Source organism: Pinus tabuliformis, chromosome 2_1, assembly GCF_031772625.1.
Source record: "Pinus tabuliformis cultivar Carrire ecotype Pingquan chromosome 2_1, CPIR1, whole genome shotgun sequence".
Classification (NCBI taxonomy): Eukaryota; Viridiplantae; Streptophyta; class Pinopsida; order Pinales; family Pinaceae; genus Pinus; species Pinus tabuliformis.
The window spans coordinates 41,729,306-41,743,972 of record NC_142299.1 but is presented as its reverse complement, the minus strand read 5'-3'; the positions used below and the strand labels follow the sequence as shown (position 1 = coordinate 41,743,972).

Genomic DNA, 14,667 nt, shown 5'->3' with positions numbered 1-14,667 from the left:
GCTTCCCTCTTATTAGCTACCCTTGTACCCCAACATTTGACCCATGGTTGTCCCTTCTCATTCCCTACTTCATTCACTTATCTGTCACATGCCACCACTTTTTGAAAAGATGCACCTTGAATATTATCCCCTTCAGAAGTAGAAACCACCTAATAGGATTCTTAGTTAACCCCATTTGGAGTTTAGGAGACATTGGCACATCCGGAAGCCCATTATGGAAGTCCCCACCTGTGGTCCATGATTGGTAAGCTCATTTACTCGATTACTCTAATGACTTGTTCTACTGAAAGGCTAGGGGGCAATTGGATCATATGCAGGATTGCAGATGGTCTCCATCTTGGGTTTGGTCTCCCTATACGGGGTCCTAATCCTCTAGAGGGCTATATTGGCACATGTAGGGTGTGCGTTGAGTGCCACGGGCCTCCACATCAGTAGACAACACTCCATGAATCCCCGAGGATGGTTAAAGATGCTTGAGATACTCCCATTGGACGAGGAAGATGCAACTGGTTCATTTTCGCCCAGCCAACCCCACAGATGTATCATGCACTTGGCAGCTAACCTAGACTTGTAAGATGATGTGGCATCCGCTACATCATCATCAGAGCCCTTGTAGATGATCTACAAGCATCTTCGACTCATTTTGGAGACCCATGAGGTTATTGATGTGCCCCCACACCCATCGAGAGCACCACAAGTTAATTGTTTGGAGAACAAGGGGCCAACCCCTTGTCATCACTTTTAAGGGTCCTATTCTTTATTATGGCACCCATGGACCTCAATAGGCCCCTTATAGGCCCTATGACATGAATAGATTATTATTTGACCTCTTGAGAGGCTTATTCTTTCATTTATGAGCTAGTTTGGTGGGCTTGTCACCAAAAGTTGGATTATTAGAACATTATTTTATTTTTGGGGCTCATGTAGGCAAAGGAGGCTAATTCAAACTCCTCATTAGTGTATAAATACAAGTGAGATGAGTTCATTATCTCATGATCACTTTGGATTGGATCTATTTTCTCTCTTGAGAATTTTGCACATTTTCTTTGAGGATGAATTGGAGCTTTACGGATGAATTTTGATGTGTGGATTTGGTCTATCTTATCTTAGAGCTTCTATATTGTCAAATTGTGGATGGTTGGATATACTCTATTACATGTAAGTACATGCTTTAAATGTTATTCTTGTTTTACTTTGTCATATACATTGGACTGGGATTTTCGCTATTTTTAGGGCTAATTGCTGCATGCATTTACTGCTTTAAATTGTGGAGTTTTGTCTCTATTATAGTATCTTTTAATGTATGGGCCATGTAATGTGAATGAAATCTCCTAGGGGTAATTCCATTATCGAATTAACCTTGATAAGCTATCACCTTTTGCACATCGAACTATAAAAGCTGCAAGATTACTTCTCTTTGACCTAGAAGGTTAGCGAAGTAGTCTTGAGGCCTCCTTGACTAAGAACCGAAGGTCCTCACTGATATTCATGATAGACTCCATTCTCCCAAGACTAAGGCACTGATCTGCCAAAAGGTGGTCACCTTAAATAAAATTCTTTCACCTTCTCCCAGTTCTAGCCAAGTTGGGTCACCTAGGGCATCATTTTCCCGATGAACTAGCCCTATAAAAAGTTCGATCTCTTAGCCTCTCCTATGTTGGTGTTTCTTCAAGACCTCCTCCAAATTTGAGGCCATTTCGATGGTGGAGTTGTGAGGAAAGCCAAGCCCTAGCTCCGAGATCAAACTTTGCTCTAGCATCCCCAAGTCTAGTACCTTATAGGATCAATTCAACACCTTTAAGTGAACATTCTTTCGTTGATCCTTTTCCTCACCTTGTCTAGGCTAGGAACATCATTGGTTGTTAAAATCTTTTCCCCTAACCTAGATTGGGTCCACTTGGTCCCGTGTGGTCCCATTCCTTTGAAAAGACAATTCTTCAAGAACCATCCAGGATACCAATTTCAACAAAGATTTTAGGGATTAGGAAACTCCTTCACAAGTCATATCGCATAAACCTAACCCTCAAATCCCCCCTTCCTTTTCTTAGAAGACATTGTACCTGGCTTAGAAAGCAAGCAAGCTCTTTCATTGAACCTCTTCTAGAAAGTTATTATTTGGGTCACTCCACATCCATTCATTGATTTATCCTTCATTGGTGACTCCATAATATACCAGGTCTCCTCCCATTGGTGAAAGTCCGTAAATAGAAGGGAGCCTTAGTTGAGGTGATAGTGGGCTAAATCTCCATTTGTTTCTCTTTGTCTGGTATTTTCCCTTGAGGGATCCCCTTTAGCCCCCCTGCTAGTTTGAGTGGTAACAAAGCAAAGGGTAGTTATCTTTTTGGCATGCCAAATTTAGATTTCTAAAGTCGACACAGTGTTATGGACCCATTTCTCTTTCTGACGGCCACCAAGTTAGAGCACCATGTAGAATGCCTTGTCTGAGCTATGATTCTCACAGCTAACATTTTTTGAAGCTCTTTTTGTACTTAAGGGGCTAACTTATGATTTATCTGTCTTAGCTTCTGCCTAAAAGGCTTGGCATTCTCATCTGAGAGGGATGGTGTGTTGGATCACATCCTCTCTATAAGCTTTTTAATTCATCATATGTGAAGGCCAACACATCTCTATATTGTTTTAACAGGTTCACACACTGATTCCTCTTTCTCAGTTGTACCTTTCCCAATATTGACCATCACGGGATCCTGAATTGTCCCAACATTTACTTCAATATGGCACCAGGTTCGTTTTGATTTTGATATTTCTGACCATCGTGCCTATGAAAAAGTTGCTCTAATGCAATGTGTCCTTTAGGGGTGGGGTTTATCCTATCTTCATCAATTTCTTGGTACTCACACCCCTCCTCTTTGTAACTTGCTTGAAAATTTGAGAATTCATATTATTTATAAATTTGATTATTTGCCTTTCATCATGAAAAACCTGCCAATGATCCAAGCTATCTGGCACTAATGGTCTGAAGTTTATTTCCATTTTCATCTCATCTTTTATTAATTCTTCCTCAAGCCAAAGTGTTGAAGCAACTACTGCCAAAGAATCTGCATTTTTATTTGCTTCTATAGGAATTGCTACCAAGTCCGAAGCATCAAAATAGTCTATAGTATCCCATACAACATTCTTGTACCTTTTCATTCTTTCACTCTTTCATGCAAATTTGTTTTTTACTTGGAGAATAATCAAGTTAGAATCCCATTAATGTTTAACAATTTGATTCCCATATCCTTGGGCATTTCCAAACTCAATAGAAGTTCCTCATATTCTGCTATGTTGTTTGTCGGTTCAAATTCAAGTCTGTAAGAAAAGTAGAAATTCTATCCTGAAGGAGAAGTAATGATTACCCCAACACCTTCCCAAATTTTGAGCAAGCTCCATTAAACGCATGTACCAAACTTAATAGGGGAAGTCCTTACATAATAATGCATAATAGGGCATTGCAATGTGAACTCTTCTCTTTAAATATGTTATAGGGGAAATCCTTGGGGTTGTTAGGATATTCCGACACATAGGAAATAGTTAAGTACAACTTGGTCTAGTATAGAGTTAGGTAAAGTGTGTTTATTTACTATGTACATTTTGTAACTTACAATCCGACGATCACGATATGTAGTGATCCGACGGTTCATTCTCTCCTCGGTATTACCGACACTTGATCCGTGGCTTAACACCCGATTGGTCCATGATCTCTATTTAAAGAGCATGGAGGGTCATTTGTAGGTTAACCGTTCATGAGAGAAGCTTATGTAAATTTTCATTCTTTTATTAATAAATTGCCTGAAGTGGCCGCGTTGGCTCAGGCCGTGAGTACTTTTGACGTGGTTAAAACCCTCAAAGAGGGAAAAAGTACTCACGGCCTGAGCCAACGCGGCCACTTCAGGCAATTTATTAATAAAAGAATGAAAATTTACATAAGCTTCTCTCATGAACGGTTAACCTACAAATGACCCTCCATGCTCTTTAAATAGAGATCATGGACCAATCGGGTGTTAAGCCACGGATCAAGTGTCGGTAATACCGAGGAGAGAATGAATCGTCGGATCACTACATATCGTGACCGTCAGATTGTAAGTTACAAAATGTACATAGTAAAGAAACACACTTTACCTAACTCTATACCTAACTCTATACTAGACCAAGTTGTACTTAACTATTTCCTATGTGTCGGAATATCCTAACATCCCCCCTTAAGAACAACTTGGGATAGGATTGAAGGATTTACAAATATGACACAATAGGAGAAGGAAGGAGGCACTAGAGCCTATCCCCCCTTAGTGACAACTTCCTGAACTCCAACCATAAATCGAAGTTTAGTGAACTTCGCCTCTGTGAGAGCCTTTGTAAAGATGTCTGCAACTTGATCATCTGTTGAACAATATTGCACTTCAAGAACATGGTCATGAATGAGCTTTCTGATGAAGTGCATGTGCAGTTCAATGTGTTTGCTGCGCTGATGTTGGACTGGATCTTTGCATAGTTGAATGGCACTTTGATTATCACACCAAAGTGTAGTCGGATGCTGCTGCTGAAAGCCAAACTCTGACAGGATCTGACGAAGCCACAAGGCTTCCTTACTAGCTTCTACGGCACCACGATATTCTGCTTCTGCTGAAGAAAGAGAAATGGCACCTTGTTTCTTGCAAGCCCATGTAATAGGTCCTGAACCAAGAGTGAACACATAACCTGTAGTAGACTTCCGATCATCAGGGTCACCAGCCCAATCGGAATCAGTGAAACCAACCAATAGAGGAGATGCTTCGGCACTGTAATGAATCCCAAACTGAACTGTACCTCGAACATAACGAAGTATTCTTTTAGCTGCTTTCCAATGACTTTCACGTGGGTTTTGCATAAACCGAGCAACAAGGCCAACGACAAAGGAAAGGTCAGGACGAGTATGGGTTAGATACAAAAGTTTTCCTACAAGTTGACGGTATAAGGTAGCATCAACTTCAGGAGAAGTACAAGTGACTGAAAGTTTGACTCCAGACTGAAAGGGAGAAGGGGCTGGCTTACAGTCTTCCATGTGAAAATGGCGTAGAATATCACAGGCATACTTGGATTGAGAAAGGGAAATACCTTCCTTGGATTGCAAGACTTGAAGACCGAGAAAATAATGTAAGTGTCCTAAGTCTGTCATTTCAAACTTCCTTTTAAGGCTAGACTTCACATGGTTTATAAGGTTGGGATCACTACCAGTCAGGATAAGATCATCAACATAAAGAACAAGAATGATAAGAGACTTGCCCACTTTCTTGGTGTAGACAGTATTGTCAGAATGACACCTAGAGAAGCCAGATTCTAAAAGAAAGTTATCCATTTTGGCATACCAAGCTCGAGGAGCTTGCTTGAGACCATAAAGGGATTTCTTAAGCCGACATACAAAGCTGGAGTCTGTTTGTATAAAGCCAATAGGTTGTTCCATATAGATTTCTTCATGCAAGTCCCCATGCAAGAAGGCGGATTTAACATCCATCTGATGGACTTCCCATTTGAAAGAAGCAACAAGGGAAAGAACAAGGTGGATAGAGTTCATTTTGGCAACAGGGGAGAAGGTTTCAGTGTAGTCAATGCCTTCAACTTGTGAAAAACCCTTAGCAACAAGACGAGCTTTATGTTTATCAACTTTCCCATCTGGTCCATACTTGGTTCTGTAAACCCATTTGCATCTAACAAGTTTTCGTCCCTTTGGTAGAGGAACAAGATCCCATGTATCATTTGCCAATAATGAATGATATTCTTCATTCATAGCTGCTTCCCAATCTGGATGGCCTGAAGCTTCTGCAAAGGTGTCAGGATCATAATTCGCTGAAGCTTGAGCCAGTAAAGAAGAGGCTCTCTCGAACTGAGAACGTGTACGCCGCTGATCTGTAGGATCACCGGCAAGATCACCTGCTGCATCCCGAGTAGCACGGACCCATTTTGGAAGCTGAGGAGCTGAAGGAGGATCCTGAGAAGGTGGGGGAGGATTTTCATCCTCGCTTTCATCATCTGAAGAAGAAATATTTTCAGAAGTAGAAGAGATAGGGAGAGGTGGCACATCTGCCGAACTAGGCTCGCAGGCCGATATATTTTCAGCAAACTTTACATCTCTTCTAATGATAACATTTTTGGACTTAAGTGGAATAAGTCTATATCATTTGACATCTTCAGAATATCCAACAAAAATACTTTTTTCACTCTTAGGTTCTAAAGCTTTATGTTTCTCATCTGGAATATGGGCCCATGCTTCACTTCCAAAAAACATGAAAGTGACTTACATCTGGTTTAATTGAGCTCCATGCTTCTTCTGGAGTGATATTCTTTAAAACCTTAGTAGGAGTGCGATTTATTATGTAATTTGCACAGTTAATTGCTTCTGCCCAATAATTAAGACTAAGTCCTTTAGATTGAAGCATACAATTAGCCATTTCCTTTAAGGTGCGATCTTGAACTTAAACAAAAAAGGATTTTCGTTTAAAATTGCGTAGATATTATCATAATCAGTGTTTTAAAAATCGACCGGTCTGAACCAGTAACCGGTCAAACCGGCTGGTTAGCAAGCCTACCGGGTCAAACCGACAGAAAAACCCTGTTTGTCCCACCATTTCGCCAAAAAATTGAGCTAACCGGTCCTAACCGACCGGTTTAGGACGGAACCGACTGGTTTGTGGTCAAACCGACAGGTTACGCCCTAAATCGACTGATTAAGTTGTCATGGCCGTGGAAGACCCACGCAATGCCTTTTCCCAAGAGTTTAGGGTGTTTTGGAGGGAAATTAAGGGGTTCTTTCCCTCCAAAAACACCCTCTCCAAGCCTTTAAAAGGGCCTTCACCCTCTCATTTGTCTCACACATCTCATTTGGAGTATTTGTGAGTTTGATTGGGAGCTTGGAGAGTGTTGAGTTTTTGCTGGAGTAGTCATCTTGGAATTGGAGTTGGAGCTATTTTGGAGATAGTTTGGAGCTGTCAGTGGAGTTGGCATTTTCAAGAGGAGGCTAAGGAAGCTAGTTTGCATTTCCAAGTAAGGATTTTCACTTGAAAATTCCTCATTTGACTCTTGCTGTCAATGTATTAATTTTTTTGTGTGTTATAAACTTCTAACTCTATCATCTATGCTATCAAATTTTGTAGGCTACATGTGCATTTGTTTTCCTAAATTTAGCTTTGGTTTTCCATGTTTCTTAGCTGCATTTTTTTTTAAGTGGCAGATTTCTTTGTAAATTTTAATTATTTGGAGCAAACATGGCTCCAAAAGGCAAGGACAATGCATGGGCTCATTATGATGTGATTGATGGAAAAATGATATGTAAATTATATCATAAACCTATTGGAGGTGGGGGTATTTCTTAGATTGAAACAACACTTGGATGGAGTAAGAGGCCAAGTAAAGCCATGTGATGCACCAAATGAAGTGTTAGGTCCTATTAAAGTAAAATACCTTTCCAAACTCGAAAAGTTTCATGAGGATAAGGCTAGGGAGAAGGCTGTCCAAGATGACATTGCAAGGAAGAGGGAATTATTAGAAGCCATGAAAGATAGTGGGTATGATGATTATGAGATTCAAGACTCTTCTTCTATCCCTTCTACCAATGACCCCTTTCACTATGTTCATCTTTCTTTTGGCCAACTATCAAAAGGAACAAAGAGAACAAACATCCAAAGTTATTTCGCATCCTCTGCGAACATTGCCTCATCTAATCCCACTTCCTCCCTGCCAAACCGTCAACCCACTTTGGATCAACATTGGAAAAAACAATGCAAAGAAACTTCTCATCAATACATTGGTAGATGGTGGTATGATTCAAATACCCCATTTAATGCTACTCACTCACCTTACTACCAAGCTATGTGTGACTCTGTTATAGCTGCAGGAAAGGGCTTCAAAGGCCCTAGTATGCATGACTTGAGGGGAGCTCTTTTGCCAAAAGAGAGGGGAGCTCTTTTGCCAAAAGAGATTTCTTCCAGTGATGAGTATTTGGCTGAGTATAAATATTCATGGCTCAAAATAGGTTGTTCAGATGGATGGACCGATGGAAAGAACCGCACTATCATTAATTTCCTTATTTCTTGCCCTCAAGGAACCATGTTTTTGAGATTAGTTGATGCATCTGATAAGGTGAAGGATGCAACCCTTCTATTTGAGCTTTTGGATGACATTATTCAGGAAGTTGGGGAGCACAATGTTGTGTAGGTCATCACGGATAATGCCTCAAACTATGTTCTTGCTGGAAAGATGCTTGAGTCCAAATATAGGACCATATTTTGGACTCCATATGTTGCACTTTGCATAAACCTCATGCTTGAGGACATAGGCAAAGTGGAGTGGGTAAAAAACACTTTAGAGCATGCCAAGTGCATTACAAAATACATTTACAACCACTCATGGGTATTAAACCTAATGAGGAAAAACACTGGGGGCGAAGAGCTTGTTAGGCCTGCAATTACGAGATTTGCAACTCACTTCACATTGCAATGTCTCAATGGTCAACATAAAAACCTGCAGAAAATGTTTTCTTCTGATGATTGGACTGAATTTCGGTGGGCTCGTAGACAAGATGACAAAGACACCAAAAAGAAAGTGTTTGAAAATTATTTTTGGAAAAGGTCTGTAGAGCTTGTGAAAATTACCGAGCCCCTTGTTAAGGTGCTAAGGATGGTAGATGGGGAAAAATTGGCCATGGGCTACATTTATGAGGTTGTGGATCAGGCAAAGGAGTAGATACAGGCAGCTTACAAGGACATGTTAGCTAAATATGGTCGTATATGGGAGATCATTGATAGTAGATGGAACAATCAACTCCATCATCCTATACATGCAGCTGGGTATTTTTTGAACCCAAAGTATCATTATAAATCTCGACTAGGAGATCTGCAGGATGGGGAGGTCAGAGCTAGATTGATTGATTGCTTGGAGCATGGTCCCTAGCCATGCAGACCAGTTGGAAATACATATACAACTTATTGTTTTCCAGTATGGCAATTGGTACCTTTGGCAAAAACTTGGCAAAAATGGAAAGAGATGTGGATCAACCAGGTAAGCAATTCCAATTTCCAATTTGTTTTTCTTTTCAAGTCAAATTGTTTACAAATCTACAATTCAAATTATTTATAAATACTTGTAATTTGTAAATAAGTAATGAAATGAACTAAGCTACTAATTAATGTCTTTTTCTTTGTAGCACACTGGTGGGAGACATTTGGCGGCCAGTGCCTTCAATTGCAAAAGTTTGCAATTAGAGTCCCGAGCCAAGCTTGCAGTGCTTCAGGTTGTGAGTGCAATTGGTCTGTTTTTGAGCGCATAGACACGAAGAAGAGAAACCATTTGGAACAAAAATGGTTAAATGATCTTGTCTTCGTGCAATATGACCTTCGACTGAGGAGGAACCAAATGATGAACAAAGCACTTGATCTAGATCCCATTGTGTTGGATGATATTGATCCAACATCAGAATGGGTGGAGGAGACTGAAGATCCTGTGTTTGATGTTGATTTTGATATCGACATGGCATTAGCGGGGGATGAAGCAGATTTCAGAACCAGGATCAATAGTGGCATCAAGGAAAGGTAAACAACCAATGGAAGGCACTAGTCGTGCAGCTTGACAAACTCGTGCTTCCATTAGGTCCACTTCTATTGTTATTGGTGGCATTGCTACTGAGGTTGCAGATCAGACTGAGGCATCCTTAGACTCTGAACTAGATGATGTCTATGTAGCTTTTGATGATGATCCTGTGTCTAGTAGTGGTGATGATTTTGATGATTGATCATGTGTACACTGTAGTCTTGTAGTAAGCCAATGGCCTCATAGCTTGCAACATTGTTTTTGGACTTTATAGGCCATTTAGAGCCTCATTGCTTATGTATTTTGTTGATGATATGTATTGTTCTCAATGCTATTTTGATATATTCACCTTTACATGGTATATAAATGAGCAAACTTTGCATATTGTGTCTCTATTGGCTTGGAATCATGGTTTTAAGTCTTAGTAATAGTTTTTTCATTAAAAATTAATTATTTAATGTATTTTTCTAAAACCGACTCGTTTAGACCTGACCAGTCCCGGTTCGACCGGTTTCGGTTCGAAACCCGGTTCATTAGGTGGACCGGTCCGGTGACCGGTTCTGGTTTTTAAAACATTGATCATAATAGATCCACTGTCGTAATGCTTTCTATATTTGCAACCTAGTCAATTTGCCCTATTGGGATGAAGATGCTTTGTAGCTTGGATTATTTCCGTAAACTTGGAATTTTTACTGAAAGTCAATCCCGGTTGATGACATTTGCTTTCTAGTTGTAAGCAACACATAATATCATGATTATTTGGGATTTATTTCTAAATCCTTAAATATCCAAACACACAGTTGACAAGTGTGGGAAGTTGGAACCATATTGACAAATGCAACGCTCTTCAATTGAAAATTATGTGACATATGACCAGCTTTAGTTTTATAATGAGGAAAAACAATAAAGTTTTCTTGTCATGTATACAAGAAGGATGCAGTGGTCTTGACACTGGGATAACAAGAGGTAAAGGGGAGTCTATTAGGCCAATTCTTATAGTAAGGAGCAATGTTGCACGAAGCGGGGACGAAACGGGGACGTTTTTTGGAATCGGGGATGCAGAAGCGTCATTTTCCAAAAATCTAGGAAGCGAAGCGTCTGCTATATATATATATATATATTTTTTTTTTTTTGCATTTATACTCAAAACAAACATCCCAAATACCAAATTAGTTGTATAAGACATGAAAACATGCATATTTTTGCATAAATCAAGATAGATATGGCATCCATGATTCCATTGTAGTTACTAGTATGTACACCAATGATTAATTATTCGAACATCAACCATCTATATTCTAGCAAATACAAACATACATCAAATTTTTAAGCGTATTATAAAACATAAAACATTTAAGCATATTATAAAACATAAACATAGAGCATATTATGATTTATCTAGCAAGTGAGCAACTGTCAACATTTGTCATGTCCAAAATTCAAATAATAATGTTTACAAAATATGTCACTTGGTCACCGCCAAGACAAAAAAGGTTCAAATTCACAAGCCTACAAGTCTAATGATTAATCTATGACAAAAGTAGTAAATTGTGAATATATCTACTAATCTCTCCTCCTTCCACCACGAAGAGAACGTGGCGGCGGGCCTCCACGTGGTGGCAATGAAGAAGATGGTGCCTGTGGAAGTTGTGGCACCGAAATTGATGAAGACAAACTCCCTGTTGTTGGTGTTGAACCATGGAACCTAGGAACCAAGGGACCAGATGGGGGTGGCATCTCAACACGATCATCATCATCCTGGAATCGCTCAAAAAATTCATACAAAAAAAACACTAGTTAACAAAAAAAATTAAAAACATGAATTAGAAAAATGCTTTATAAGGAAAATTCATACCACAATGGACATACCTAGATAAGAGCATCCTATAATTGCTCTAATCGCAACACTCCATCCTCCAAATTGGGCTCCTCTGGATTCCTGTCCCAAATCTTAAGGTCTTTATTTGTCTTTGCATCATCACAGTAATGGGACAACAATCGCAAGTTGTAATGAACATAAACCAAGCTCTCTTCCCGGTCTAAACTCAACTTGTTCCTTTTAACACTGTGGATGAAAGAATAAGAGCTCCAACACCTCTCTGCAGAAGAAGTGTTTACCACCTGTGATAGCACCCGCAATGCCAAAGTCTGTAGAAGTGGAGTAGCCCCTCCATGCATGTTCCACCACTCAAGAGAAGAAAAAGTCTCTCGATCTCTAATTGCATGCATGCTCCCAAATGGACCAGTGTTAAGCATATAGTTGCTCAACTGTCTCCGTACCATGGCAACCTCCTCCTCATCAGGGACTAATTTACTCAATGCAATCATATATTTTTTGTGAACCTCTTGATCTTGGTGTGGTTTTCTCCTGCTTCCCCCCCAGGTGCTGGTGTTGAAAGCCAGGATGGATGATAGTATTTAGGTGTCAAAACATATGCTAATGCATGCAATGGGACATTTAGCATTTCCCATCAGTTTTCCACCTTTGCACGAATATAATTGTTCAAGGTGATATCTCTAGGCTCAACAATGTCTTTAATCTGCCCTAACATGCTATCCATTTGCTCATACACCTCAATTATTGGTCGATCTGAATCTCCAAACTTGATCATGTAATAAATTGGTTTGGTGAATTGCAAAACATATTTAACCTATGACCAAAAGTACATGTGAAGAATAGTGTCCTTGGCTTGCATTAGCACCATCTCTATCAGTGGTAATTTCATCCCATGTTTCAGCACACACCATATTAGTTAAAGCTTGTCTCACCTTCACTAGCCGCCTAAAGGTGAGGTAATAACTGGCAAATCTTGTCTTTGCAAGTTTAAGCAACTGCAACTTGGAGTAAGTGCCATAGAAGTAGTTTACCCTTGTATGCCCTGTGATGAATTTAATGAGTTGCTTCCCTCTCCTGTAAAGCTCATTAATCTACCCACATTCTTTATGCTTTACAATATCATGCATCAAAAGGTTCAATGTGTGAACCAGACACCCAGAACAAAAGATGTGTGGATGAGTACGCTTAATAATTTTTCCTGCTGCCTTACAATTTGCTGCATTATCTATGATCACTTGAACCACATTATTCGGACCAACATCTTTGATTGATTGCAATAGGAGATCTGCAATGTTTTGGGAAGATGCACTGATGGAGGAGGAGTCATGACATGTAATAAATACTGCACCACTAGCAGAAACACCAAGAACATTTATCAAATGTTGGTTTCTAATACCTGTCCACCCATCTGATACAATGGATACTTCACATTCTACCCACTCATTTGTAAAACGTGTCAAAGCTCTTTGAACCTTTGCTTTTTCTCTTTCTAATAACACTGTTCTAGCTTTCTCATAGTTGGTGGACTTGTACCCTTTTGGGGCTTCATTGATGGCCTTTACCATTTCATGCCAATAGGGAGAGGGAAGCACATTGAATGGTACACCACAAGCACAAAGAAATCAGACTATCTTTCCATCCACATCATCCCTCCCAACAACATTAAGGAAATCTCCTATTGTTCTTTTACCTCCAGAGCTTTCAGAAGTACCATGAGGAGATGAGCTACCAAATCTAGAGGTTGCACTTGATTCATAATGAGTTTTTTGTTTCTTGCTTTTTTGTTGTGTAGTCTCCTCTATTTGGATGTATTTTCTTCTTTGTTCAAATGAAATGTTTGGGCAAATTTGTATCCCCACAACACCCTTTTTATCATCACTGTCCATCACCCCACAAAGATGCCTCCTCACACGGGTATATGAACCACTAAATGGTTTTCCTCCATGACAACCACGAGGGCACAAAAATTTGTAGCTTCCACCACCCTTTCCCCCTCAAGTTTGGTCACATAGTTCCACAAGGGTGTTAATGAAGCTTTCCCCTCTGGTGTTTCAATTTCCCCTTCAGGTTCAACTTCATTCCCTTCCTCTTCAAACGCTTCCTCCTCATCATACATTGGGTCACTCATATTGGGACCACTGTCCTCATGTGCTTCTTCCCTTCTATTCCTACTCCCCCTTGCCATCATTAAAACAAAAAATGGAATGATACATAGAAGCCAAAAGAACACCATCTTGGAATATGGATATAGGTGGTGGATAACCTGCAATTAAATGAGCAAGTAGAAACAATGGGAAAGAGTAGGAGACGGAGGAGAAAAATACAACAAAAAATGTCAAAAAAATAAAGGAGGTTGGGGTTTGCACTTACCTCTTTAGCTATTGTAGATGAAGTACTCCAAGCTCCTCCTCCTTCACTCCTCCAAGCTCTCCTCTCTTCTCTTCTCCAGCTCTCATAAACTCAAAGTGAGAAAATGAGAGATGAATGGGGGCTTAAATCCCTTCATTCCTCACCCTAACCCAAGGTGGACCCACCCCCAACAAGTCAAAATACAAAAAAATAAAAAATAAAATTAAAAAAACAGTGTTTTTCTGGTCGCGTGGTGGAAATGGAGGAAGCGTGTACGGAATTGTATGCGACCCGTACGCTTCGTACTCCGAAGCGCGGCGCTTTGTATGGCTGAAGCATCGTACGAAGCGCGTTTCGGAAAAAACAAAACGTGTTTCGGTCACATGTTTCCGGAATTTCTAGGAAGCGTGTTTATCAGTCCGAAATGCGTTTCGTACGACGCATCCATATGGATCGCAGATCAGGGTTTAGATCTGGGGGGGGACGTTTCCTGCAACACTGGTAAGGAGTCAAAGTTCACTGTTTGTTTATATATGTGCCTCATTTTCTATTCGAGAGCTTTGATATGTGTACTTTACCATTGTCGTATTTGAGTCTTTTTAGATGGGTGTGCATTTGTTCTCACGCCATTAATCTTCTAGGGGAATAGTTAATAAGGGATGTAGGGTAAGTGCATTAAGAACCATAAAATATGTTTCTCAATTTTCTTAAACCATTTACAATGTCTTTCAAATTGTAATTTGGATCTCAACTATTATCATTGAAGAATGTATGAATGCATTGATATGGTTTGCTTTATTGTTGAATGCTTTTTCTTTGACTTTAGAGGCCATTTAGTGTTTATGTATTTTGGTTCAGATATGTATCACAGTCTATGCCATTTTTCTATATTCATCCTTACATCATATATATATGAGCAAACATTG

At 39.8% G+C, this 14,667-nt stretch overlaps 1 protein-coding gene across 1 annotated transcript in view; it reads left to right on the top strand.

The window, feature by feature from the left end:
- LOC149198681 (dihydrolipoyllysine-residue acetyltransferase component 1 of pyruvate dehydrogenase complex, mitochondrial-like) overlaps window positions 1-14,667 on the top strand; it is a 286,422-nt gene that overhangs the window by 13,869 nt on the left and 257,886 nt on the right. The gene's annotated exons all lie outside the window — the stretch shown is intronic.